The 26,341-nt window shown below is 42.3% G+C and overlaps 1 protein-coding gene across 3 annotated transcripts in view; it reads left to right on the forward strand.

Moving 5' to 3' along the window:
* WIPF1 (WAS/WASL interacting protein family member 1) overlaps positions 1 to 26,341 on the forward strand; it is a 56,249-nt gene that overhangs the window by 2,826 nt on the left and 27,082 nt on the right. The window contains exons 1-2 of one of the 3 annotated variants that reach the window (XM_061380212.1): positions 14,257 to 14,527; positions 17,987 to 18,096. The gene's annotated coding sequence lies outside the window, so the exon portion shown is untranslated. Of the gene's footprint in view, positions 1 to 14,256; positions 14,528 to 17,383; positions 17,471 to 17,986; positions 18,097 to 26,341 lie in introns of those variants that run through there. The other 2 variants (XM_061380216.1, XM_061380206.1) reach the window with 2 other exon arrangements.

The following is a 26,341-nucleotide window of genomic DNA, read 5'->3' on the forward strand; positions in this document are numbered from 1 at the left end:
AACAGTTACTAGTTTTCTGCCTTGCTTGTATAAACACCATGGTTTTTTGGAGGGAGAAAAGAGTATGTGTTGGTGTTGTCTGACAAATGTGACTCAAGGATGGGAATTCATAGGTTTCCTTTTGGAGGCACATATGTTGTTCTCAGTGTATATATACAATTTAGTAAAATGTCTTTATGCAGCAGCCTTTAGAAATGTTCTGTGCTTTTAACTACATTGAATCCCCATGTGGATGATGGGCTAATGTATAGAAACCATAAGAAATAGTGATGCAATGGAGAGGGGAGAGTTTCTTTAGAGTTTATACTTTTGCATGGTAAAAATATCTTAATTGTGGCTTCACAACAATGAAGTCTTTTAAGATTCAAGTCTAATTAAATGTTTTTGTGTTCTTCCTTGTGACTTCTCTTGTTTTTGGCTCTAATGTGGACACTTTCTCCTTGTCTTTGTGCGGTGCACTCTAATACTTGGTCTATTGGATCTGTTATAAAAGGGGAGTGTCAGGTGTCTTGATTCAAAATCTGTGGTGCTAACTGTATTTGAGTAGGGGTAGGGAAAGTATTCTTTCTATGGGGAGATAGTTAAGTTTTGGGTTGGTAGGACAGGTCTTGGTAGTACCAAAGATGATGGTGGTTGTAGTCATGAATCTTCAGGGTGGCTGTTTTGTCTGCCATTGGTGTGGGGTTAACACCTACTTGTTGTTTAGTCTTTACTTCAAAGATGTATATGGAAATGTGCCTGTTATTGAGTAATAACTGCTGAACTGTTAGTTGGCAAAGAGCCTAAAAAAGATATCATTAAAAACTAAATTCAATAAAGGTGCCTAGAATTATGCTTCTACGTAGTGAAAGGTTTTGTTTTAAACTATTTTGGACACTTGTGGTGACCAGTATGATAGCAGTGTAGTGCTGTCATGTAGCACCAGCTACACATGTGTGTATGTCTAGATACCTGACTAAAAGGAAGGGGAAGGAAACTGACAAACAGTTTACTCTGCCTAGTACTCTGTTGTGATTCCCTGCAAGCACTGTGCCACTGCTGCTGAGTTGTAAGTGAAATGTGAACTGGGAAGAGATTGGGTTTTTCAGTGGAAATAGCCCTGAGCATCAGGGCTCCAAAAGATCCTGCAGCCGCTTTGAATTCAGCCTTGGAGGCACACAAGTCTGAAAGAGCAGCTGTCCTTGGGCCTCATCCAACCCAGTTCACAAAGATCAGTGAAGAGTGTCTCTAAGGCTGGAGATGCAAGTGGCAAGGGAGCAGTTTTGTCTAAATCTGATAGATCAAAGGAGTTCCGAATAGAAAGTTTTTCCTTATTCCTGGAAGGAGATAAACGGGAAGGAGTAGTTCAAGAGTCTGTTTTGTAACACTTAACTCTGCGGTAACCTTGCTAGTGTTCTACATTTGGTTCCAATTACACGTAAGTTGCTTTGGAGTTAAAATGTATAATTTTGTAGCTCCTTAAACTACTAATGTTGCAGAAGTAAAAGTTCCTAAGATTTAAGCTATTTGTGGCATCCCTCGTCATAATCTTTTCAGTGTGTGTATATGTGTAGCTCCTGCTGTTTCCTTCCTGGGAATAAGTCCATGTGGAGAGCCTTCCTATCCTCCAGTGTATGTTTTCATGAGAGCTTTCATTCTCATTTGAGCTAAGCTTGAGTACGTATCTCCTGCTGAAGAAACTACAGGATATTCTTTAATGGGAAGTATTATAGAGGTTAAAATAAATGCTGTAAGCTACAGCAAGACCAAAATAGCCTGTGCATATTTCTCTTGTGATAGCTTAAGGAAGTGGGGTGATTCCCTCTTCTTCCTCCATCTCTAATACTTTTGGTGAATGCTGTGCTCGGGTGCAGAAATCCTCTTGCTATGAAGAGTAGGCAGTGTGGAGCAGGCTTCTCTCAACTTTCATGGACCCTGACTTAACAGGACCAGAAATGAGCCCTGAGAAGAATGCATTCCTCAGCTCCTTGTACTGCTTCCTATGAAAATTGCCAGGAAGGTCCTTGATGGTGAGAGTATCTAACAACTAAAACTGATTGTACAGAGAGATTGTGGAGTCTCTATCCTTGGAGATGGTCTAAAAACTGGACTGGACAAGCCCAAGCAATCAGCTTTAAGCCAGGCTAGCCATGCTCTGAACCACAGGAGATCCAGTGGTTCCTTCCAGCTGGCTGTATGTTGTGTTTTTGCATTACTGGATAAGCATGGTTGCTTTTGTCTGCCGCCAGAACACCTGGGAATAAAAGTGGTCTCAAAACATCCAAAATTGGCCTTGAGAACTCTGAAGAAAGATCTCAAAACCTGGAGTGCATAGAGAAGCTTAGTGTGGGGAACTAACTTTGCCCAAGTCTCATAGCAGCAGGTCAGTAATAGTGTTGGGAGAGGACCATAAATCTCCAGACTGGCAGACTAGTGGCTTAGCAGCTAAAAGATGTTGTCTATATGCATAAACCCATCTCCTTTTCCTACTCAACTACTTTCAGGTCACTCTACAACAGAGACTACTTTTACCCTTTGAGAGCTTGGGATGGGGGGGAGGTTAGTTTGGGTATTTTAGCACTAAAGAACAGTTTATTGCATTGACTTTTTTTCAGGAGACACAGAAAACCTCAGATCTGGAAAAGAATTTGGTGAAATAAAGACAAGAGCTGCAAAGGAAATTTTTAGAAAGTGATGTTATTCCCAGTTTGCTGCATAACAATTAATCACTTATTTTTAAGAGAGGAGGAGAGCAGGGGAAGCTGCACGCTGAATCCAAGCTTGAATCTCGCTTTGTTTAAAAAGGGGAAAAAAAAAAATCACTTAAACTTTTTAAAATCTGGAAGCTGAGAAGAGCACAGATCAGCATTTTAAAGAGTACCATGGAAGGAGTTAAGCTGTGAGTTAACTGCATCTGTGTTTCAAATCCAAGTGCTGTGAACAAGGCACCATTCAGATCTTCGGTTATAAGTTATGCTGAATTTGTTAGGCTGTGTTTGTTTGGATTCAGTTGAGAGGAGAAAAGAAAATCACAGCAGATTTAAAAAGTCATTACTCTTCTTTTGGTAGCTTGGTTTTGAAGTGATGAAGCAGGGTTCTCCTTTGCTGTCTCTTTTTGTCTAGCACTTATGCAGGTCATCTGCTAACTATTAGCAGCTGTGAAGCTATGGAGTTACATAAGCATAACTAAAAGTCAGTGGAGCCTTGCATCATTCAGCAGATCTGTCTATCACTTGCTCCCCACAATAACAGATCAGTTTTGTAACTCCCTTGACACGGGTATCTAAATACTAAGAAGGCATCAGCAGGCATGGAAAGTTGGGAAATCCTTTAAGTCATAGAAATTGGATAGGATAATGTGTCATTTTATTGTTGCCACAACCTGTTGTCCAATTATACATATGTGTTGCTGCTCTGTGGAGAGAGCTGTGCGTCAGAGTAATGCCCTGTAGCAGCTGAGCGTGCCAGCTACATAAAGCTGAATTGTCTGGGCAGCTTTTCTTGGAAGATAGGTATGGCTGCTATGCCCGGCTGCAGTGGAAGCGAGACAAGCGTAAGTGGTTGCGAATGTATGCTGAGTTAGCCATGCTTGTTGATGTGATTGAATCCAACAAACTGTCTTAAACATTAGAAAAGGCATCTTTGCAATGGGACAGGTGTAGAGCTGAGAACTTGGGATTTCTTGGCAGGAGAAATAGCTGCAGTACACATGAGTGTGCTGGCAAGGACAGCCCAAGGCTGGCAGGTCCAGACTCTGCCCTCAGGTTTATGTCACTGCAGGATTTGGTTAGCAGCACGAATTTCTTCCCACTGAATGTATGTAGAACTTAATCTCCTGTAGTTCAGAGCATTAAATTATAGACTATGTAATGAATTTTCTGATCCAGATTCTGGTTTTGTTTTCAGATATTTGTCTTGTCTTCTCTTTTGCTGGTTTAAAGAATCTCCATAGGCAAGCGAGACTGTGGAAGGGTAAGTGCAGTGTTATCAAATGTGCAAAATACAATCTTTAAAATACTTGTTCTTGGGAATTGAGAAGGTTAAATGATCTTCAGCGGGCACAGAGCCCATCCAGAGCAGTCTGAGCACCCAGTGGCTCAGAGCTGTGCCCTGGCCCCTATTTCAAGAAGTGAAAGAGAAGTTTGCCTGAGCTTCCACTTTTATTTTCTTGAAGCAGTGATGTGAGCAGTTAAGTTTGAGAGCTGCTGCCCTAGATCAGGGGTGTCTCTGCTATTTCTGCTGGGAACAACAGATGGTGCCTCATTAGCTCACCTCACTGGCAGGCCCTGAGAATAGTGGGGGTGTTATAGCCACCCTCAAATTACCCTGGTCCCTGAGGAAAGATATAGGTGCTTGGAGGCAGCTTGCAAACTCCAGCTGCTGAGATAGCACTGCGGAGCTGTAAGAGGGTGGCGTGAATGGGAAACCTTCCTTTTTATGAGTAGCTTAAACAGGAGGGTAACTGGTTTTTGTGACTAGCATTAGCTAGGTAGGTTCTTAATAGAAAGACATGGATGATGAAAAATACAGGGATGGGGATTGTTCTTTCCCTCGGCTTCTACCTGGGGAGATGTTGCTTAGCTAGTAATTGAAGGATACTACCTTCACGCTTTTGGGTCAGTTTGGTTTGCAGTTTGGCAAACATGGACAGCATTAGCCATGCAGTACTAAGCTCTACCTACAGTCAGTCCACTCTTTGATTTACCCCAGCTTGTCAGTCCTTCCAAGGCCATCATGTCAGTCACTTCTCACATCCTGATTTACCCAACAGCAACTGACCCACTTTGCCTAATACATTTCTAAAAGTGGTGGTTTTTGGTGTTTGGGGTTTTTTTTCCTTTTTTTCTGGCATGGAAATAAAAAATTGAGAATTTTCAATCTTGCTTTCACATTTGAAGCTACTGAAAACAGTTTTTAATGGAAGTACTAAATGTAAACCATAAAGGGTGCTGTGTGTTACATTATGTTGTAAGTAAACAAACCACATGCTCATGCACATAAGTGAGTTTGCATGGTTTGATATAGAGATCTCTTTATACGTATCTGTGGTCAGATGCTCCCTCTTTTTCATGTGGTCATCCATCTTGTCTTTGATTTTAAGACATCTGAGATAGCAAATGCATTTGACAATACAATTTCTATTCCAATGGGATGAATTGAAAAATCAAACAATAGCAGTGAGGAAGGTGTGCTATATGTCGATTTCAGTTTGAGAGAGAATGCTATCCATCTAAGGCCACAGAGGCAACACCTACCAGTATATCATTGTTCCTGTCTGCAGGTTGCATTTTCAAACCACCACAGACTAATACTACTTTGAAACTGAGAGACAGATATTCCTTAAAAGTACGACTCTGCCAGTCAATAGTTCTGGTGGCATCTTGGAACCTGAAGCTCCCAATGGCAGCAGACAGCCACAAAACTTTAATACTAGGCAACAACAAACCACATGGAAATAATTGTCCCTTGGACCTTCCTACTGTATCTTCAAATACAAGCTCTGCATTGGATCTGAATAGGTGGCTTAGGCAGGGACAGAAACCTTGTTTCATGGCACAACTTGCTTTAAATAGATTATTCTTAATTGAACTGACTTGTATCCCTTGGCTGTAAATGAACTTGTGTTCTTGTCTTGTTTAGTTTTTATTTTAAGATGATGCTTTTCAAAGTGAAGCATCTAACTCTGAAGAGTTGCTGCATGCTTATACTTACTTGTTCCCTTAAGTGGAATCTGAGCAACATTAACTTCCTCATTTATTGGTTATCCTTCCCTTAGGCAGCTCTCTGCAGGATCATTGTCTCCAAATTTTGTTGTCTCTTTTCCATGTTTCATTTGGTCATCCTTAAAAATTGCATGCTGACAGGAGTCAAGAAGAAGTCAAATTAACTTGAGCTGCCATAGGGAACTAGAAAATGAAGTGTTCCATAACTGACAAACAGCTTGAGATGACTGGACAAGTTCCCTCTTTATTCATCTAAATTGTGCCATTTGTTTAGCAGAACATCCCTGATAATGTGAGTGAGTTGCAGGGTAAAACCTAGTTGGATGTCATCATGCGCAGTACTTAGATGAGAACATTGAGGGGATTTTGTGCTTCCAAGGGAAAGAACTGTCATTGTCGTCTTCTGGTTTGTGTTACTTTAAAAGTTCCTCAAGAAAGCTTCCTCTTAGGAGGAATAATGGAGCTTATACTTGTTTACAGTAAGGGTGGTATATGACTGCTCTTTTTTGCTAGGCTGAAAGCTTTTATTTGTCTCACAAATATGTTTGTTCACTGCTCACTGATGGGCAAGACTGATGAGGCATTAATGTAACTATGGTAATGAGATCACATGGTATATAATACCTCAGCATTTGCAGGTTCCAAGGCCTTTGCTCCAGGCCATCCGTTGTGGGGTACAGAGAGAAGCAAATGAAAATAGAACAGGAAAACCCTGCAAGAAGGTAAAGTTAAAGAATAAGTAGTGTATTTTCACCTTCTTCCCTTTATATAGACTTTATATAGAGATCAGGAAGTGTCCCACTGCTTTTTCTTAGCTAGGAATGTCTTTATGCCCTAAAGAGTGAGAAGGCACATACACATATATAAAAAAACCTGAACTAGCAAAAGGGCTGGTAGGTGCAACTCTGAGTCTAGTCCTGCCCTTGATGTAGGATTGCTGAGCAGGATCAGTGCTGAGAAGAGACTAGTGGAGCAGGATCGCTTCAGGCAAGGTCAGGACAGCACTTCCCAAGGCTTTGCTCTAGGCTGTTTCCCATTAGGTTTCTGGAGGTGTTCCCTCTGTTCTCTGGTGGACACTGCTGGTTGTTTTTGAAAAGTATTATCCTGAAGGTAGGATCGTTCTTTCTTCTGCTTTATAGCTCCAGTGCCCTTGTGACATCATCTAAAGTCTGGGGGGATTACTGAGATGTGACTACTGGGAAGGAAAATACCCCAGAGTATCTGCAAGCATGTTTGATGCAATAAACCTCACTTTTGTCCAGTGAAATTGTCACATATTGCAGTCTCACTTCCCTGTATTTAGCTCTGGTGTGTTCAAGTCCTGGTTTCTTCATTTCTCAATGGAGCAAATGCCCCCTGGTATCATTGTCATTTTCTGTAATGTGCATAAGTGCAGGATCTCGGACCCTCTCTCTGAGGATAAGGACAAGGATAAAATAAGGGGTGTTTTCAATAGCTCTTAAGGATATAGTTACGGAAATAGCCTCATAGAAAATGAGAGGTCTTCAAAACCACAGTTCCCGAGAGTGACATGAGGTGCTGGCTTTGGCATTAAGAGTGAAAGAACAGACCTTGTCCCATTTAGCAGCAAAAAGCCTGAAGTTAAATGTCACAAAGTTTACTTACATCCAAACTATTAACATTGTGAAACCTCAAGTAGGTATAAACAGCCTGTATCACAGCTGGTGTAGCTGAGCCCCCGCTGGCAGCATGTAGCGACGTGGAAGCGGCTGAAGCCTCCCGCAGTGTGTGGGGATGCTTCAAGACATTGCCAATGAGAGCCAGGGAGTATCAGCTCGTAATTCACCCTCTGTGGGGGACCATGCCAGGGTGTGCTGGCTCTGCTGGGACATGGCCCACAGAACAACTGGAAGCATTTGGGCTCTACCAAAATGTCCATGACTAATATTCATCACCTCCCTCAAGGGGCCCATGCTGTAGTCTCCTCCTTACTCTGGGGCAGCCACAATTTCTCAGGTTGAGCAGGAGGGTTTTAGGAGGCCCCTGATGCTTTCCTCTGCATGGTTCTCTTAGGTCACTGCTGCACTGCAGCCTTGCAGGGGAGCCAGCCAGCTTTGCTGACCAGTCCATAAATTGGACTGTAAGGCAAATCTGCTCTGTTAGCAGCAACTTTTCAGACAGCCGTGCTTCAAAATGCAATGGAGCAGGGGTTTTCTACTGTGCATAGGTAACACCCTCAGAGCTATAAACCATAGACCTAGCTATATGTTTAATTATTCTGTTCTCTGAATACCTGGCCTTTTGCTAATGGGAAAGAAACAAAGCACATGCAGAGTGGGATAGAGACCGATGACTGCAAAGTTCAGTTATATTGTGTGAAACTTCTGCTAATGAGGGAGACCTGGTGCCAAGCTGCTTCAAGACAGAATATCATACTAACACCTCCACTCCCAATCTCAACCCACACATTTGGGACTTATCCTGATTGCCAATTCCCAAGCATGTTACGGGAAGTTGCATAGCCAAGGCATTGGGAGCCCAGCTCCTTTTACTTGTCTAACTGTGGGGACAGCAGTGTGTCCCCAGAATCTTTTGAGGCAGAGCTGTTGCTTTATGTCCTCCAGGAGCAGTTTCCTGCAGTTTCAGCAGCTGATGAAACCAGGCTCTGATGATTGGCAATATAGGTAATTATATTTCTGGATCAGCAGTTTATCTCTAAGCTAGGTGAGCTGTGACTAAACACTGCTTTCAGTCAGATTTAGCATAGCCTGAGTGCCATGAGCCAGTAATCCCAGATCTGTGAGACGGAAGTTCCTGCTTAAAATGGCACAGAATGACTTCCATGCTGAAATCCATCATGAAGTAGTCAGATTGTGAATGAGCATTGAAACTGTTCATGGCTGAGTGATCCTTTCAGACCGGGCCTAACACTGAGCAGTCTTGCTTGGATGTGCCCCATGCAGCTACCGCACACATGTGAGTGACATGTAGGATCTCTCAACAGGGCTGATTTATTTTTTTCAGTGCCTAAGGAAACTGAGACCTTTAGCTTCCAAGACTGTCATCCAGGTGTGTTTCCGTGTCCCTTCAATTCCCTGGTCCATTTTTCAGTTACTGCCCTCCTAAGTCATAGTAATTGCATAGACAATTAAATGAGAATGTGGAATGCACTGGATATACGTATTCTTATCATGAGCCTCCCTTTCTCCTGATTATTCTTGGGAGACTGTTGTTTTCAATAAATATTAATGAAAGAAAAAATACATGCTCTGATCTTGCACATGATCTGATCTTGCTCACCTTACTCTGGAGTAGTTCCAATCTCAGTATGGAATTGCTGGCACTGGTACATAAGTAAGGAATCAAAGATCTCACCCATTAGGCAGCAGAGAAGCTGCTTCTCTTTTATAATTGCCCAGCAAGTATGCACAGACTCAGATCTGTGGCTATATTTGGCATCCAGATATTCCTGATGTGGAATATACCACCCATGGGAGGAATGCAAGAAACGGACTGAAGTTCCCACTCACAGGGACTTATTTTCTATTGGGGGAGAGGTCATGAGCTTTGCATAGGATGCTTCAACTATGAAATACTGTACAGCTTTCTTGTCTCCAATGAAATCATGTCAATATATGCTCCTGTATCACCCTGCATATAGCTATCTCCTTCTCTGTTTTCTACCTAATCACAAATTTTCAGTCCTTCCAGTATGAATACTTGGGTTGTAAAGGAGAAATAAACCAAGTAGAAGTAACAGCTTGAAACTGTATGCCACATGTCAGATAGAAAATTGCTCTTGTTAATGAATACTGGTTTTGTGGCTTTAAAATACGTGCACGTTGGTACATCATGGTTCCTAAGGTGTAGATTGCTTTGTTCGCGTCCTTATGCATATGTGCCTATACGTACACAAATACTGACTGGAAGTTTGAATATAAAGTAGTATTTGAATTTAAGTGTGATCTTCTAAAGCCACTTGATGTTTCCTAAAAATTCTTCATCAAATTGTTCAGATCTGAAGCTTTGTAAACTTTAAAACTCAGGCTAATGCTAAAAACATTGCTCAATAATAAACATGTTTCGTTATCACCATCATAGCTATGCTTATATGTTGAAAAAGGTACTTTGAGACTAGGTATGCCATTACCAAAATATAACAAGCATTGTGCTAGAAAAACAGGCAGTTTTGACTGATCAGTATTGAGAGCAGTCTTTGGAAAGATAGCATACATTGTTTCTTACGTTGGTGGAGTTGTTAAGAAATCCCATATTTTGATCAGGTCAAAAAGAAACTGTGTTTCAAGATTATTGTATAAAAATATAAGAAATTAGGGTTTATGTGAAATTAAGTATTGTAAGCAGTGATCAGCAGTGTTCCTTTTATTAAAACTTCAGGTTTGATTCTTGAGACCATATTAAGGTTGTTAGAAATATCTATAAAGATATGAAAGGATTTCTACAAAGATAGAAATCTATCTTATGATACATATCATAATACATGTGCAGTGCGGAACTTTTCTTCAGGAGTCTGTTAATGTCTGTATTACGAGCAGGGAGAACAAGTAACTTTGAGAGCAAGGTTTGTCAGTTTGGTACTTTTCAAGTTCTTAGTAATGCCTCTTATTTATGTGGCTGTCCTCTGAAAGGGTAACCTGTGCCTAAAGCCAAGGGTGACAGCTGAAAATGTAATATCTCATATGCACAAAGCTGTGTGCAGGATTTTGTCCCAGAGTTTGCGGGTTCGGGTTTTGTTTTGCCTTTTTTTTTTTTCTCCTGGTTTCAGACAGGTCTGGAGCAGTGTGAAAACTCTTCATCCTCCATGTACCTGTCAATACAGGGAGGGAATTTGGCAGGAAACTTTTGACCATCATATTTTGTTCATGTCCTGGGCAAAGGGCAAGATGGATTTGGTTTTATCTGGTATGATTCTCCCACCCCCAAGGCACATGTTAATGTATCATTGTTCTGAAGAAGCACAGTGGGCAACATTAAATATTTAGATCTTTCTCCGAAGCCAAGGAGATGCCACCAGGATACCTAGCTCTACATCACACATGCTCTAATTCACCCCAAACACCCACTGCTTACTAATCTTCAGCCCCCGTCTGTGCCGATAATGAGCAAGAGGAAATGGGAACAGCAGGGATTATATGCTACTGAGAAGTCCCAGTTTCCAGGCCTGGTTGTAATTCTTTCAACAAACTCTTGCCGACTGTGCTCCTGCTTTGAAGTTTGAACACCTCTGTATTAGTGCTTGACTCTGGTGATTTGGCAAACAGATTTGGGGTTTGTTCTTTTGTAGCTGCATATTAGCAGCTCCACACGATGGCTTACTCCTGCACTCACATGCGCTGTCCCACTGGAGGCCAAGAGCAGTACAAATTGGTTTACCCAGTCACTGAAATATTAATTGCTCATATTTGCTGGTGACAGGTACCAGATAGAAAACAGTCCCCACCATATCCGCTAGTGTGTGTGCATCGTCTTAGCCGTATCAGTGAAGTGGCTGAGTTTCTGTGTAATGAATATATAGAGCCTGTTTTTATAAGGCAAGTGGAATGTGTGGGTTTTGAATGCTGGGGTTCAAAATGCTCCATTAGCCTGGGTCACCAAGTCTGGTAAACTCAAATGTGTGGATGTAAGGTAGTGATGTTAATAACCTAAACCAAAAATCTCAGAGCCTGTGATTGCCTTTTTAACCCTGAAGCCCAGGACAGCAAATTATTTGTGTAAATAGATTTACAGCTGTGTCTATTAACATCCCTGTGCAGCTTGTTATTGCTGCTGGGGTGGTCCTTTATCCATAAATCTAACGCTGTTTGATCTTGTGGCAAGGGAGGGGAAATCGATTCACTGTCTTAAAAACAACTTGTGCCATCTGCAGGGTTACAGGCACATGTCTCCATTAGGTAGCCAAGTGTACATAAAGAAGAGCTTCAGGTATGCTTTCCACTCAGTTGATAGAGATGGTTTTATCTTGTTTATATACAAGGTGAGATACAGCATTACTTATTATGTGATAAACCAACTACTTCTAAGTGAGAGTACTGCCAAAAAGCCTGTCGAGGCTTCAATCCTCTGGAAGGAGTTCCCTCATCTGTTACAAGCATGGGGAAATAAGCGGTTTGTTTAGAGGACAGAATTTATCGGGCTTCAGATGTTTCCTTCATGTCTTAATTGTCCATAGTCAGAGCTGACAGAGCTCTGGTGTCCGTGGTGGCTCAGCAAACCCTGCTGTGCCAGAGCAATGTGGATATGGTAAGTCCCCCTTCCAGTGTCAGCCTTTGCTGTCCCTTCCCTGTGGCCCCACTGAAGGGGATGCCAAGGTGCTGCTGCACTCTGAACTTGGCTGAAGCAACACCCTGGGAGGCTGTTTTCTTTGGGAATAGCTTAAAAGCAGCTGGGAGACTGCTGTGAGTTACCTGCTGGGCGAACCAATTCCTCCCATCTTGAGCAGCCCTGAGCGTCTGGGGGTGGGAATAAAAGTACATTTGCCCCACCAGTGACTCTCAAGTACAGCTATGGCATGGTCCAATGTAAGCAGCTAGATCCTCACATGGAGGTTGACACATTAAAAGTGACTTTATAAACATAGCCCCTTTTTAAAACAGATAGAAATAACCCATCTCTTGTGAGGGATTTGGGCTGCCTGAAAGCCCCTGGGTGAGCAGCTGAGGGGAAGACAAAGAGGCAGTGTGCTGAGAGCAAACATGGCCACTTCCTGAACTCTTCAACTTCCCCTCAGCGCCTCTGAAGCTTGGGGTCCAGCGTATCGTGTCTCTGCACGCTTACGGAGGGGAAAATGCTTTAGCTGTGTGTGTCTCACAGTGCTCTCGAGTGTCTTCCAGTGTCAATAATGCCATTTGGCCAAAACTTTACATGGGGCAGAGCAGGTGCATCTGTGGACATGTGTTTGCACATGCTCTCCTGCTGCAGCCGCAGGAGCTCGGGTGTGCCTGCGCAAGTAGGCGTGTGTGCGCCCAAAGAGGGTGATGCAAAAGCACCCATTTTGTGGACTCGTCTTTTCTGTGTTTCCTTTTGTGTGGGTATCCGCTGTGTGTTTACACATAAAATACATCTTTTACTAGATGGGTGTGGTTTGTTCAGTACTTAGCTCTGTGAAATCCTGTTGTTCCTCACTGCCTCTTTGCCAGCGGTCACTACTCCTGCATCTCTATGGGTAGGAGGGATCACTGAAACCATTTGTAGTACTCGATTTCCAGCAAAATGAGCCAGATTATTTTAACAGATAAGAGTTATTGTCACTAATTTGGCTTGTAGTAAACCACTGAGCAATTGTAGGAAGCCCCAGAGCAGCAGATGGGGTGGTAATCCCTGGCTGGTGATCACCAGGATGCTGTTCACAAGACTGATGTCTTCATCTGGCACAGTTTAATTTAAAAGATGACAGTTTTAGTGGAAACCTCTCAACCAGTGGGCACAGAAGCAGCTCCTGTTGGTTTGCTCTGGGCCTCTCACTGTAAGCTGCGTTTCTGTTTTACAGCCTGCATAGCAGCAGAACCAGCTCCATGATAGCAGTTGTCCCCTGCTGCCTGAGAGTGAGAAAAAGAAAACAAAACTAATTCACTTATGAACACGAGATCAATTGTTCAGTACAGTCCTGAGACAGCTGTGGGGCATGGTGGGAGAAATGCATGACAGCTGTAAACAAGGGTTGCTGCTGAAAGCTTTGCAGCCCAAATGTGCAGCATCACTGTCTGTTCACTCTCTTCCTGCCTTCAGGTTCTTCACACCCACACTTAGGTGCAGCTAAATCCAATCAGTGCCTCAGCACAGATGTTTGCAATCAGTTTCCAACTCCTCTGGCAGTGTAACCCGTCCACCCTCACTCAGTCCTTGCCAGGCTGATCAGTGCCTCAGGCATTGGCTGTTGTTGTTTCAACTCTCACTAAATAAAGAGATGTCTAATTGATCTCCACCCTCTCCTTAAGCCTTATTGAAGGGTGTTTAACATACTCCACGTGGAGCATCTTCCAGCAGAGGAGTATCTCCTTGCTGATCCTGGTAAGACCATTCTTCCTCTCCTCTGATATGGTAGTCTTCAAACCTGAAAGATATATGGATGCACATTGCTGCAACTGAGAAGGAAACCTCTGTTCTTCGGAAGTAATAAACTGGTTTTCATAGGACTCAAACTCCTGTCCTGGTGAGGCACTAGTACAGGTTGCCCAAGGAAGCTGTGACTGACCCATCCCTGGCAGTGTTCAAGGCCAGGTTGGATGGGGCTTTGATCAACCTAGTCTAGTGGAAGGTGTCCCTGCCCATGGCAGGGGGTTAGAACTGGATGATCTGAAGGTCCTTTCCAAACCAAGCCATTCAGTCATTCTATATTCAAATTAAAAATATTTCTGGAAACTGGTGCTAACTGCATCTATTCAAATACATCAATTCATTACCACTCTGAAAATTTGGTAAGCAAATATCCTTGAAGTGAAATTTCCCACGCTTCAGTGTAGTTACATTCTCCTCTATTGCATTTGTTCATTTGTTTCCTCTTTAAAAGAAGGGGGGGGCACTGAGCCTGCTGTAACAGAATCACATTCAGTGTTCGGTAGTAATACAAAGAAATAGTACAGAAATGTCAATTGAGTCATGGAGTGACTCAGAAGGCAATCGAGAGCTCTTTGGCCATGCAGAAATGCCAGCGTAAGAGCAGAAACCTCTTAAACATGCTGTAAGGGACAGATAATGTCTTCATCTGGTTTTACCGAGTAAGCGAATTAGGTCTCGCAAGGTGCAGTGAGGAAGTGTGGCATCACGTGCCGCTCCACAGGAAATGAGATTGAAGCCACTGGGAAAGCTTAGAACTGGGCGACCTCCGGCAGATTCACACAGCACAGGTTAGTTCCTTTGGAATTTCTCTTTAACCATCCTACAGGGGTTCTGCAAACGTATTCTCACAGCTTTTTGGCAGGGTGACCTATATGGCAGTTGCATTAGCAGTGAGTGATCTGGGCTTTCAGAGCAGGACAGTATGAGGCAACAATAGGAAGGTCGTCTGTAAGTTAGCTTGGTTCGTCAGAAGCTAGGAGCCTGCCTTGCTTTGCTGTACAATGGCCGTGTGGACCTGAGTCACATTAGAAGCGTGAATGAAGTCTTCTCCGTCTTGTTAAGACTCTCATATAATGAGCAAAGGGTCTGGATTTTGAAGTGTCAGTGTTAATAAATACCAGAGAGTGCTTTTCCAAGCACAGGCTAAACTTACTGACTAGTGAGAACTTCACTTTATCTGCTTCAGTTGTACCGTGTATATAGCTGTTCTGTTTGATTTTGCTGGTGCAGACTCTTAAGGTTTTCTCTCATTTCTGATAATTTCTGTTGAGGAATTCCATCCCAGCTTTTCTCTGCTGGAAGGTTTTGACTTGGGAAAGCACTGTACTGGGAATGAAACAGCACCAGTTTGGTGCTGGAAAACTTGAGAGCTCTCAGAGTGAGGCTGTTTAATGGGATGTACATTTTGTATTCATGCACAAAACCACATTCATGACTTTTAAATATTACTAGGCAATTGGGATTAATTAAAAATGCTGAATGCAAAGTAGGAGTGAAAGTTACAAAGAAAATAAACTTTAAGAGGATAAAATATAGAAGATAGTAGTAGTAGTAGTAGTAGTAGTAGTAGTGCTGCACAGGGTCTGAACTAAAAGCAGATACTAGCAGCGTTGGCACACGTGGTGCTGAGAGAAGATGGTGGGAAGAGGAGGTAGTGGCTGCACAGCCTGCACAGATAGCAGTGGTGGAAGGCTAAGGTGCTTGTTGTGTTCAGTGTCCCTTGCTCACTGGGCAGGGTCACAGCTTGTGAGGTGAATGGGCTTGGACAGTGGTAGTGGCAGTGATGCAGCATGAAATGCAGGTGTTGGGAATGACAGATGCTCTACCAAGGGCATGCCAGACATTAAAATCAGGGATTTGAGTGTCAGGCAAGTATTCCTAAAGCTGCCTATGCTTCTTCCTAAATATTTTTTTCTGTATTTCCTCGATTCTGTAGAAAAGCAATGTAAGTTGTGCTGCTCTTTTGCTCTCTTCATACCTCTTAGTGGATTCATTCTGATCTCAGCATAAAAACATCTACCTAAAATGAACGCAGCAGCTCAGGAAGGACTGTGCTGAATGAGCTGGAAAGTCTTCACCTCCTCCTGCCCTGGGAGGTGGATGCTGGGTCTGGCTCTGCCTCAGGGTGCTGAGGTCTCAGCAGTTTGGGAATAGCAGGGCCCTATTTCTGGGCAGTAAACAGCTCTGTGGCTCTCACACTCTGCAGCCTTTGCAGAGCTTGCTCTTATGTTTTGAGCTTTGAAATTTTACGTTCAGAAGGTTCTGGCCTTAGCCGGGCTCCTCTGCTTCTGTAAAACTGTCAGGTTTTGCAAAAAGAGCCAAGGTTCTGCCCCAAATGAGCCTTACTGCTTTATTAGGGTTTATGGCCTTCACCAGAGCACTGTCAAACTCAACTCCATTTGAATAAGAATGTGATTTAAAAGCAATTTTGTAAAATCTCACTGCAGACATTTTCATTTCAGCCTAATCCTGCCTTATAGCGGCTCATCTCAAGTAGACTGGGAGTTGTTTTAAGCTAAATATAATGGCTCATAAATAATATATTTGAGCCTCCATGCAGAGGCTTGCACCAGGTATTTGAAACTGAATTAAAAACCCTGATAGACTTCCCTAAATGAAAAAAAGCCTAACATTTCACTCTGCTACCAGGAGTAAGCACAGGCAACCAGGACTGACAGGGAAAGAGGGGCAGAGGGTGTGGGAGAGGGGGAATTTCTGAATGGGCCCATCCCACCAGCTTGCACTATGAAAACCAGGGAAAGAATGGTTTTTTCCCTAAGAAATTAAAAAGGAAATCTGCAAAAAGAGGAAAGGGAATGAAGAATACAGACTACACAAAATGAAATAAATATGGATTGGAATGCAAGAGAAGGAAACACACACAAAAAAGAAAGTAGTAAAAAAATGGAACCAGATGGGGACAAATTCTGTGCTCAGGGAAAAATCCGTCCTCTTTTAATGAACTTCAGAAGGAGAAAAAACTGTGTGTATATGTGTGCACATAATCATAGCATCTATGGAAGAAAAAAATCATTTTTATGTAACTTTTTTATTATTTAGTTTGGTTTCTTTCCCTTGGACAGTGTTATTATAAAAGTTTAAGTCTGACAGAGCTTCGACGTTAGATGAAAGCAGCTTAAAAGTATCCTTAATTCTGCAAACAAACAGAACAAACCACTCAGGATGCTACTTGAATCACTGGCCAGTTTTGCTCCTCAAAAGCTACTCAGATGCATTGCTCTGTTGACTTTGTGCCCACTGTGCACTTGGATTCACAGCAGAGGGTAGTCCAATTCTGCAAGGGGGGGGGGGGGGGGGGGGGGGAAAGGAGTTAACATGTGCAATGCCAGGTATTGCAAACCTGAACTGCACAGACCAGCTTCAGAGAGTTTATGGCAGCATCCCTTTGTGGGTTTCATTTCACTGCAGTGTATTCAAAGGTTACATACCAGTAAGGAACTGGAGTCTTGAGACTTTGATCTCTAAACAGAAAAAAAATCCATAAAATGCTGAATGATTATTGTTCTCATGGTTTATTTTAAATTGACTGGATTGTTGAAGACATTTTGTTGTTTTAATATTAAATACATCAAATGGACATGGGTATCTTTTGCTGAGACATTAATCATTATTTGCAGCATGCTTGTCACATCTTGCTGGCCATTCTCTACTCTTTCTTCCTCCCCCTCTTATCCCCCCCTACCTGAATGCAGCTTCTGCAAATCATTTTTGTAATTAGCTGTTAAAAACACCTAGAGGTTGAGGGAGTTCAGTTTTACTTTTAGCTGATTTGCTTCAGCTTTTGCGTGCATTTCTCTGTAGACTAAACTATAGAAACCTGTTATTGCAAACCTGATTGGTGAACCATAGCCCTTTTAAGAGGATCAGCTAACTGCACAAGTGGATAACTCCATTCAGTCTTACCAACACATTCATCTACACGTGTTTATGCTTTTCTGCTTTCATTATACCATTTATACTGGCTTTTACGATGCTATGCTGAAGTCAGGTAAATTATCTTAACCTTGTTTGAGTACAAACTAGGCCCTTTGGCCTCAGGGACTGATACAGAGAGCCCAGTCAGTGTGTTTTCCTGTTCTGATTTCTCTTTTGATGGAGGTGGGCTCCTCTTTACACACTACCATTTTCTCATGCAGAATTTCACTTACACAGGGAAACGCATAATGGATACATACCCAGACTCTGTGGTTTCACATTTAATGGTTCATTTTTTTTCTTCCTTGCAGGAATGTGCAGGAAAATGTCACTGCGATCTAATTAACTTCAGCAAGTATATTCTGGATTGAATTTACCAGACCTCCTGTTCTGTGTGAGCATCGTTCCTGCTGGTAACAAGGTACAGAGCCTGAAGGGCTTGCACCAGGAAGAGGGATGGGAGTGGGGAGGAGTCACTGTGTGATCAGTAGCATGGGGAAACATCTCTGGTGTGTGTCATTCCTGACCTATAACAGCCAGAAGGCTGTTATAGAGCCATCTCATGTCTTGATTTGCAGTGTGGTAATGTAAGAGCCATTCTCCTCCAGGGCAGGATTAACGACAATGCCAGTTTACTGACATGCTCTGATGTGGCACACCTTTTGCAGTGTCAGATTTAGGTGCCTTAGGTTAACATTAAATTTTCTGCCAGATCTACAAGCTCTTAACATGTGCAGTGGGGTTTTTTTTTCATTTTGGTAGCACAGGAAAAACAGTGGAGGGATTTAAGACTTCACAAGTAGCTCAGGAGACATAAGATATGATTTAACCAGGTATTGTGAATTCATAATTGTCCTGACTCAGAGCAAATGATGTTACACTTGAAAACTGCATGGTGAAGGCTGCAATGTTCAGACTTTGGTGCTACTGAACAAAGGCTCAAGCAGAGGTTCAAGCAAGAAACTTGTGCTGTAGATAGGCTGCAGTGTGCTTCCCTAGAGCTGGTATATTCCAGCAGATCAGATATTGTTTTCTGTCTCAAATACAGTGTGTTGTGAGCCCTGACTGTGGCTTACTGTGATTAATGGGACAGGTAGAAACTAATGCTGGGAGGATACCACAGGCACTTGGGATTTTGGTTCTCTGGTTTTGAGCACAAAACCATTCTGGGTTTCAATATGGTCTGTTGGTGGTCCAGGTGTGTTGATGCTTTGCTGTAGCTTCAGCAGCGCACTAGCTTTGGAAACCACTGTCTGGAGAAATCTGGGTGCTGGGCTTGGGAGACATGAGAGGGAAGGTCTGGACAGAAGGAGTGGACAAAGGTCTGGACAGAAGGAGTGGACAAAGGTCTTGCTCCATTAGTGGCTCCACAAGGCATACCAAGCATGATGAACTGCTGCCACAATGAGAATTGGTGCAAAGTCTGATAATTGTGAGAGTTATTCCACATTAGAGGACCAAAAAAGATGGTACTACTATGTGACAATACCTGTTTGGACACTGTGGGTTAGAAAGAAATGTATGTTTGAAGGAGGGAGAAATGCAGATAGGGAAAATATGAGTATTTTTAAATTGACATATTTTATTTCAAATTAATAAATTGGATGCTGCAAAAGAGCATAAAATGCAATACTGAGTTAAAGATGTGGGATTATGGAACATCCTAGAAGCAGCAGTAATGATGAAAGACCAGATACAGCCTGTGAGGAAAGACTGGAGGAAATACGATTGCTTAGCCTAAAGAGGAGAGATCAAAGAGGCATGTAAACAGTTTTCACATAGCCATGAAGAGAAAAGGAATAAATTCTTTTGCACATCAGTTGTAAATAGGATCAGAAATAGCAAATGAAATCACAGCAAAGGCTGTGATTAGGTACTGGGAAAAGCTTCATTAGCTGTAAGGCTAAGCAGATGACTGAGGGATATTGCAGAATTTCAATCACTGGAGAATTTTTGGGAGAGAAGAGATAAATACCTGCCAGGAGTGATACAATCAATAGTGAGTGACTCAGGGGAAGGGTAGGTGCTCTCTTCCACCCCTGCTGTCTGTCATTCTGTATTTCAGTCTCCTGGTTGACAGTGACTTTAAATCGTTCTGGTTATTGCTGAAAGCTGAATAGTTATTTTAAAGGCAATAAACACTTCCATGCGTATGGACAACCCATACTCCAGTTTTCAGGGAGAAGGTGACCTGTTCCTGAGTTTCCTGAGGAGATTTTACTCTCATAATTTGGAAGTCAACAGCTAAAATGGGTGCATTATACTGCACACTGTGGGAAAGTATTGGGTGGTTGTCATTAGCAGGTGTCAAGGTAAGGACCATGTCTGCCCCCAGCGTAAAAGGGAGACCTGGAAAGGCAGGCTGTGCTGCTTTCTCAGGTGAGCAGTTGTGAGAAGACAGACATTTTTATCATGGATCTCAAAACTCTGGTGCTAGTGGCAAACTTCAAGGCCATGCTACTGTGCAAAACCTTAGTTTGGTCTGCATTGAAGAGTGTTTCCTACTAGCAAGTTTTAATGGATCAGGGCTCACCTGAGGCAGCATTTGGGTGCAGAGTTCAGGCTTCGTTCAACAGTCGCCCTGGTGCTGCCATACGCCTTCTGTGCAGAAGCAGGGCTTTTTGCCTGTGTGGTGGTGCCTGGACCAGGACCATCTTTAGCCCAGCCCTCTTTGAGCCAGCCTGCTTATAAGGGCCTTGGCAGATACAGAAGAAAACAGTGATCCTTGCACCATCACTTGTTTGAGCACTGCCAGTCATCAGGACTGCAGTTTAAGAGAGAAAGTGTATTTCATAAGAGTAAAAATGTCTTATGACCCAAAATACCCAACGCAAGCTTCCTTTCACCTGTGGATTTGATCCAGTTAAAGCAGCTTTCTGAGTTCGGAAAAAGGTTTTCTTTTTATTTGAAAGCTTGTGGCCTCAGATTTGAAGTGATTCTTAACTCTGTGTTTAATTACCAGTTCTGGTTTAGAAAGCAGAGATGTTAAGAGTCATATTTCAGTCTGCCAGGTGCTAAACTTAGTCTTTAAACTTACTTAAAATAAATCAAATTTGGTTTTGCCCATGCGAGCTAACCAAACCGTTCAGTTTGATCAGGGTTTCAGCCATATTTACAGGGTTCAGCAGATGTGGTACTAACTTTAGCTAGGGTTTAACAACTGTGACAGCCACTCTTATTACAAAGAAGTTTAAGAGGAAATCAGCTGCCACCCTCCAATACCTGCTGTTCCAGGGCACCTGCGCTGAGCCAGCCTGCAGTGACCCATTTGTTCTCTCCTCCGAGTTGTTAGTAGATTGACGTTAGCAAAGACAAATTTGAGCAGTCCTGTGGAGTAAGAGGACTTGTCAATGGATGTTCTAAAGAGGAAATGCAAGTGTTGAATGATGGCATGTGGCTGCTTTTGGCTTTGTGGGTATGTATTTTCTTGGCAGTGGTATGCCGTACATACTGGTTTGGGGTTTTGGGGTGTTTTTTTTTTTTAGATTAAACAGCACAAAACTACTACTTTTCATACAAAAAGCTGCATTTGGAATACCAGCAAGAACTTAGCTAGGTCTGCTGCCTGGCATGGAGGCAATAACCTCTAAAGCCAGCTGCTCCCTGGGCTCCCAATGAGCTCCTGTCTCAGAGCTGCCAGCTAGCACAGAGGTGCAATGCAGACTTCCAAAACCCTACAGGAAGAAGGAGCCACTGCTGGTCCCATAGCAGCTGGCTGGGGTACCTTGTCTCCCATTGAGCAATGGCTTGCACGTCCCACCAAGTTTAGGCAAGATGTGGATCTGTCCCTCTCAGTGTAATCACCTGCCTGACACATCTGCCCAGGCCTGACCTATGCAGTCAGCTAGATATGACTTTGTGATGTCCCTACAGTCCCCTGAGCTCACTGGTAAGCCTGTGCCCTCCAGGGCAGGCAGCCACATGCACACTTGGCTACACTTGCTGCATGGAAACACTTTGTTGTTGATGGTCGTGGAAAAGGGTTGGAGATACAAATACCTGAAATAAAATGCAGATGGCTGAATTGCATCTCTTGGTTTCAGTTAACAACAACTTGGGTAAATGCTCTCTCTTAATGTGTGTGGACTTGACCACATCGACAAGTAGACAGTTGGGGTGCTGTATGTTTCCTGGAGGTCAGGCCCCAGGTTGCTGCAGAAGGCAATACAGCTGCACTGTTTCCCTTCTGAGGATAACAATGCAGGACATTCCCCCTCTTTGCTTAGGGAAGTCCTGCTAGTTCTTGTGCTAAGCAACTGAAGACTTTGCCCTGCCTATTTTTTTGGCAGAATCCATTAATAATCATTCTTTCCAGCTTCCCTTCTTCACTCGCTAGCTAAGTACTTGCCATGTGCAGCTGTAAAAAGTTGTTTCCAAAGAGAAATAAATTGGAGCAAAGACTTCTGTAATTGGAGATGCAGAGGAGAGCAGAAGGGCGTTTTCACTTTCTTGACCTGAGTCGCTTTTATTTGATTTGTGCCATGCTTTAAACTATTCCCCTTTATAAGACTTTGAGCCCGCTTCTTTGTCCACATCTGTGTCACCTGTGTCCTCCCAGGTGTCTAGTGATACCACTGTGTCCAGTGGTACCTATTTGCCCTGTGTCCCTCCCAGGACCAGAGGATGATCAAGGCAGTCAGGAGTCAGAGTGCCCTGTGCTGGTTCGGCAGCACCATGTCAGTATACTAGTGAAGCTATGAAAACATAAGACACCAGTTTATCAAAACCCTTTTATTATTATCATTATTCCCTCAAAGAGATCAAAGGTGAATTTGGCACAAAATCTAAATTTCAAAAATTAAAAATTCTAAAATTAGCTTTAAAAAAATTTAAAATATCCAAAGCACGCATAGGCTTTGCTGTAACTTGTGCTTCTAAGAACAAAACTGTTTGTGTTGTTGGGTTTTTTAAATTTCTGGTAAAGACAGAAATCTCTTCATGTCTCAGGCTTGGACAGGACATAAAATTAATTTCCCACTTCTCTCTAATTTTCCCCCCAAAACCACATTATTAAATCCTGTAGTAAACCAACATACACAAATTTGAGTGTACAGGCAGAACAGGGAATCTAAATTCCTAGAATGAGTTAGTCTTTCATGTAACATTAAATTGCTTTGAGTTTAAAAGAACCACAGACTGATGCAAACCAGAACTTGTACATCTATTAGATAACTGCCAAAACAAGTACAGAAGCATATTTCATAAATGAAATCTTCAGAAGCTTTATTTCTAGGGGCTTTCAACTGAGCAATTAAACCTTAGATTAGGTATGGACAGCTTAATTGTGTGCCCTTTCTATAGGTGTTTAAATTGGCATCATCTCTTGCAGACGTGTACCATGTACTCAGATGCATATGTGCAAATTTCATAGTCCCAGAATCAATGGTGAGTCTTCAGCTAAAGTGCTGGGGTAAAATCTAAACCTTCTGTTTCAATGTTATCTCACCTATAATGTCTGTAAATATCTGTAATATCATAAATATCTGAGTTTCCTAAATATCAAGTCCTGCTGCAAAAGTAGATGAAACTGCAAGATTTATGCAAAAATAGCTTTATAAAGCTATTTCAACTTGAATTTCTGTTGTAGTTCTACTCTAGTAAATGAAAATGTAATTGCAGTGAGTCAACACTCTGCTTGGCTGATGATGGTATAAATATGAGGAATATTAGTATTGCCTGGATTTTACTCTTTGTATTTTAGCAGCTTATTTATGAAATAATTGAAACAACTCTTAGCTGTACCTTTCGTTTCCAAGTGACTTTCAACATTATTTCTTGCCAAAAGGCAGCATTGGAAATACTTAACAGAAAAATTCATCCTTGTATTACTCAGGTTGTTTTCCAGATTGGACCAAATGGAAATTGTTGGTGATAGGAACAGTGCATGAGCATTGCGGGTGACTTGCACACATGCGGACTCAGATGCTGAAAGCTAAGGTCTCTCCTGTTACCGCATGGAGAGGTATTCAGTGCACTGCAAGTTAGATTTTTACAGCTTCACAAAGAGCCAAACTAAATCCAAACAGAGGAGGCAGAATTTCAGGTTGGTCCTTCTACTGTTCCAGCTGTGAATGGGAGTCTGAACTAGCAGCCACAAGGGCATCAGGCTCATTGCCTGATGATCACTCTAGCACCAGCCCACCAGTTCCACATCTTTCACAGGGTTTCGATTCAGGAGGACAATCTGGAGCTCATGTCCAGGCTGGCCAAAGAGTGAAGGTATGTCCAAGCACCTTCCTTGCTTTGCTTCTCCATCCATCCCTCTGGTTGGCCCCTGGCTTGGAGGTGACCTTCTGCATGGTGGTCACCAAACCACTAATTTGCTCTGGAACTGCTCTTCCCAAGAAGCAAGGCTAGAGCAGGAGGTCCTCTGCAGGGTTTCTTTATGTGTTTCCTCTAGGTAGCAGTTCATTTCATCCAGTAACTGGTCTTGGAGGCAGCAAAGTGCTGGTCAGCTCTGAATAAAGCATGTGATAGATTTGGTGGTTCAGTGTCACAGGAGGAAAAGGCAGTTCTTAATCTTCCCTGCTGCTAGTCTGCTTTAGCCCTACAGCTTCAACTGGTAGCCCTCATCATTTATCACAAAGATTCACATTAGTACTTTTGGACTGTATCTTTCTCTGGTAGAAAACTTCCTAGGTCTGCAGTGAAACTACAGCACTTCCTATCAGCTGACATATATTTTACTTTTATTTAGAAATTCAACTTTTAAAATTAAGCTTTTCTTGCTGTAGTAATAAAGGCAGTGGATCAACACAGTTAATATTGTTTCAAAATCTATGGTCTTTAAAATAGAGAAAATGATGGTCTGATTTGGTAGGTTTCATATATAATACAAAGAACCAAACAATATGGAGATAATGGCAACCTTCAATCTACCTAATGGTTATCCGGTCTGTTAGTTTTGCACAAGCCATCTAAAGACAGGTTTTGAGTTGTCTTGTTGGACAATTTTTAATAGCAGTAATGTACTGCTGCTTCTATCTATTTGTCTGAAGCAAGCTGCAGGAGAAGGTTCTTGCTGCATTCCAACTAAGCAAATAATCTGGTAGTACAGGAACATAACATTTTGGACTTGTTTTTAATATGGATTAGAACAAGATATCATTTGCCAGTACTGCCAAGATATTAGGTGATCGTGTAAATTCGCATGTGAAACAATGTGTTTTCAGTAGCACTGTTGCTTTTCTTTGTTGCTTTTAAGTGGATTCATTTCAAGCCAAAATATGTACGGTAGGATATTTTAAGATGAAAATTAATCTCTTATCCTTAAGTCACCTTTGGTTTATTTGGTTTTTGAGGGGTTTTTTATTGCTTTGGACAGTTTTTAAAGTTTTATAGACCCTTTGGAAAAGATGATCACCTTTTGGCCACAGTAACTGAGTAGTTTGGGGTGAGCTAAGGTTGGCTCCAACATGAAGAAGAGGCAATTGAAGTCTGGAGTTTGGGGAAGGAAGGGGTTTCTTGATGAAGCAGACCCTCTTTTTTTTTCAGATTCCTTTTTGCCTCCACTTTTTCCTCCCCTTTATTATTTCCATCCTGATTTTCAAATCTCTTCCACAGAGTTGTTTTTACATTGCCGAGAACCTTTCAAAATAATTACTGAAACCATAGCAGCCCATCTGAAAGCTTTCTGAGACGCAGTATGAACTACACAGCAGGCCAAACCTCAGAGGGCAGAGGCCCTCTTCCAAGCAAGAACGGATACTGCAAGTAGCTTTGATTGCTTGTGCAGTTGTCATCCAACTCCCTGCATGTGCAGATACCCAGTGTACGTTGCCCAGCTTCATGTACGTCAGGGGTTTTGGGCTTTGAAAGTGATACTAATTCTTAATTACTGCAAGTCAGATACTACATAAATTTGTGTAAGAGAGGTTCATTTGTAGCTATTCTCAGAGGAGGATCTATGATAAAATGCCAGTCATAATAACTACTGAAAACTCCTATATATGCAAAGTAATGGTATATTTTGTGTGTATTCATTTATAATTCAGTAAGCTGAAAAATTTCCATTGCTTTATTTGCAAACTTGCATTAATTCCTTTGGGAGTGTGAGTTATGAAAAAGTACTTGTTTTGTAACAGCCCAGCAGAGTTACAAAGAACTTTCCATGGCCGCATTACTGAAATAAACATTTAAATGGCAGATGAAATGGTATTTTATAGCTTTTTGTATCAAAGGTCAGAGGAGGTTTGTGGACACAGGGGACACAAGTCATATGAAGAATGAGTCCTCATTTAGTATCTAGTCAGCTTGTAAGTTCTGATGTGAGTTTCTGTTCAGTTTGTTGTCTGCGAGCAGGGCACAGAGGGAAAGTTATGGGCAGTTTTTCAATAGGTCGTGGTCCTTAGGGACAGATGACACTATATCTTGCTGGTTGCTCTCTCCCAGTTCATGAAACAAGATGCCAGCAGTGCTGAATACTCTGTGCAGACTGTGGCAGCGGTCCTTGCTCCATCAGCCGTCTGCATCCAAAATATGCTATTATGGGAGCCAGCACCAGTCTTGATAGCTGACTGTGACACTCCTCAAATTCATTACTTATGTGCAAATATGATTCAGTGCATCGCATATGATCTGGTTTAATGCCTAACCCCAAGCTACAAATCCCTGCACAGCAGAGAACATCAAGGGGTTCTGTGGGATGCAGTCTTAATCTCTGTCTG

This window comes from Neopsephotus bourkii, unplaced genomic scaffold (genome assembly GCF_033783945.1).
Source record: "Neopsephotus bourkii isolate Nb327-2 ecotype Australia unplaced genomic scaffold, CSIRO-AGI_Nbou_v1 NB_196, whole genome shotgun sequence".
Taxonomy (NCBI): domain Eukaryota; kingdom Metazoa; phylum Chordata; class Aves; order Psittaciformes; family Psittacidae; genus Neopsephotus; species Neopsephotus bourkii.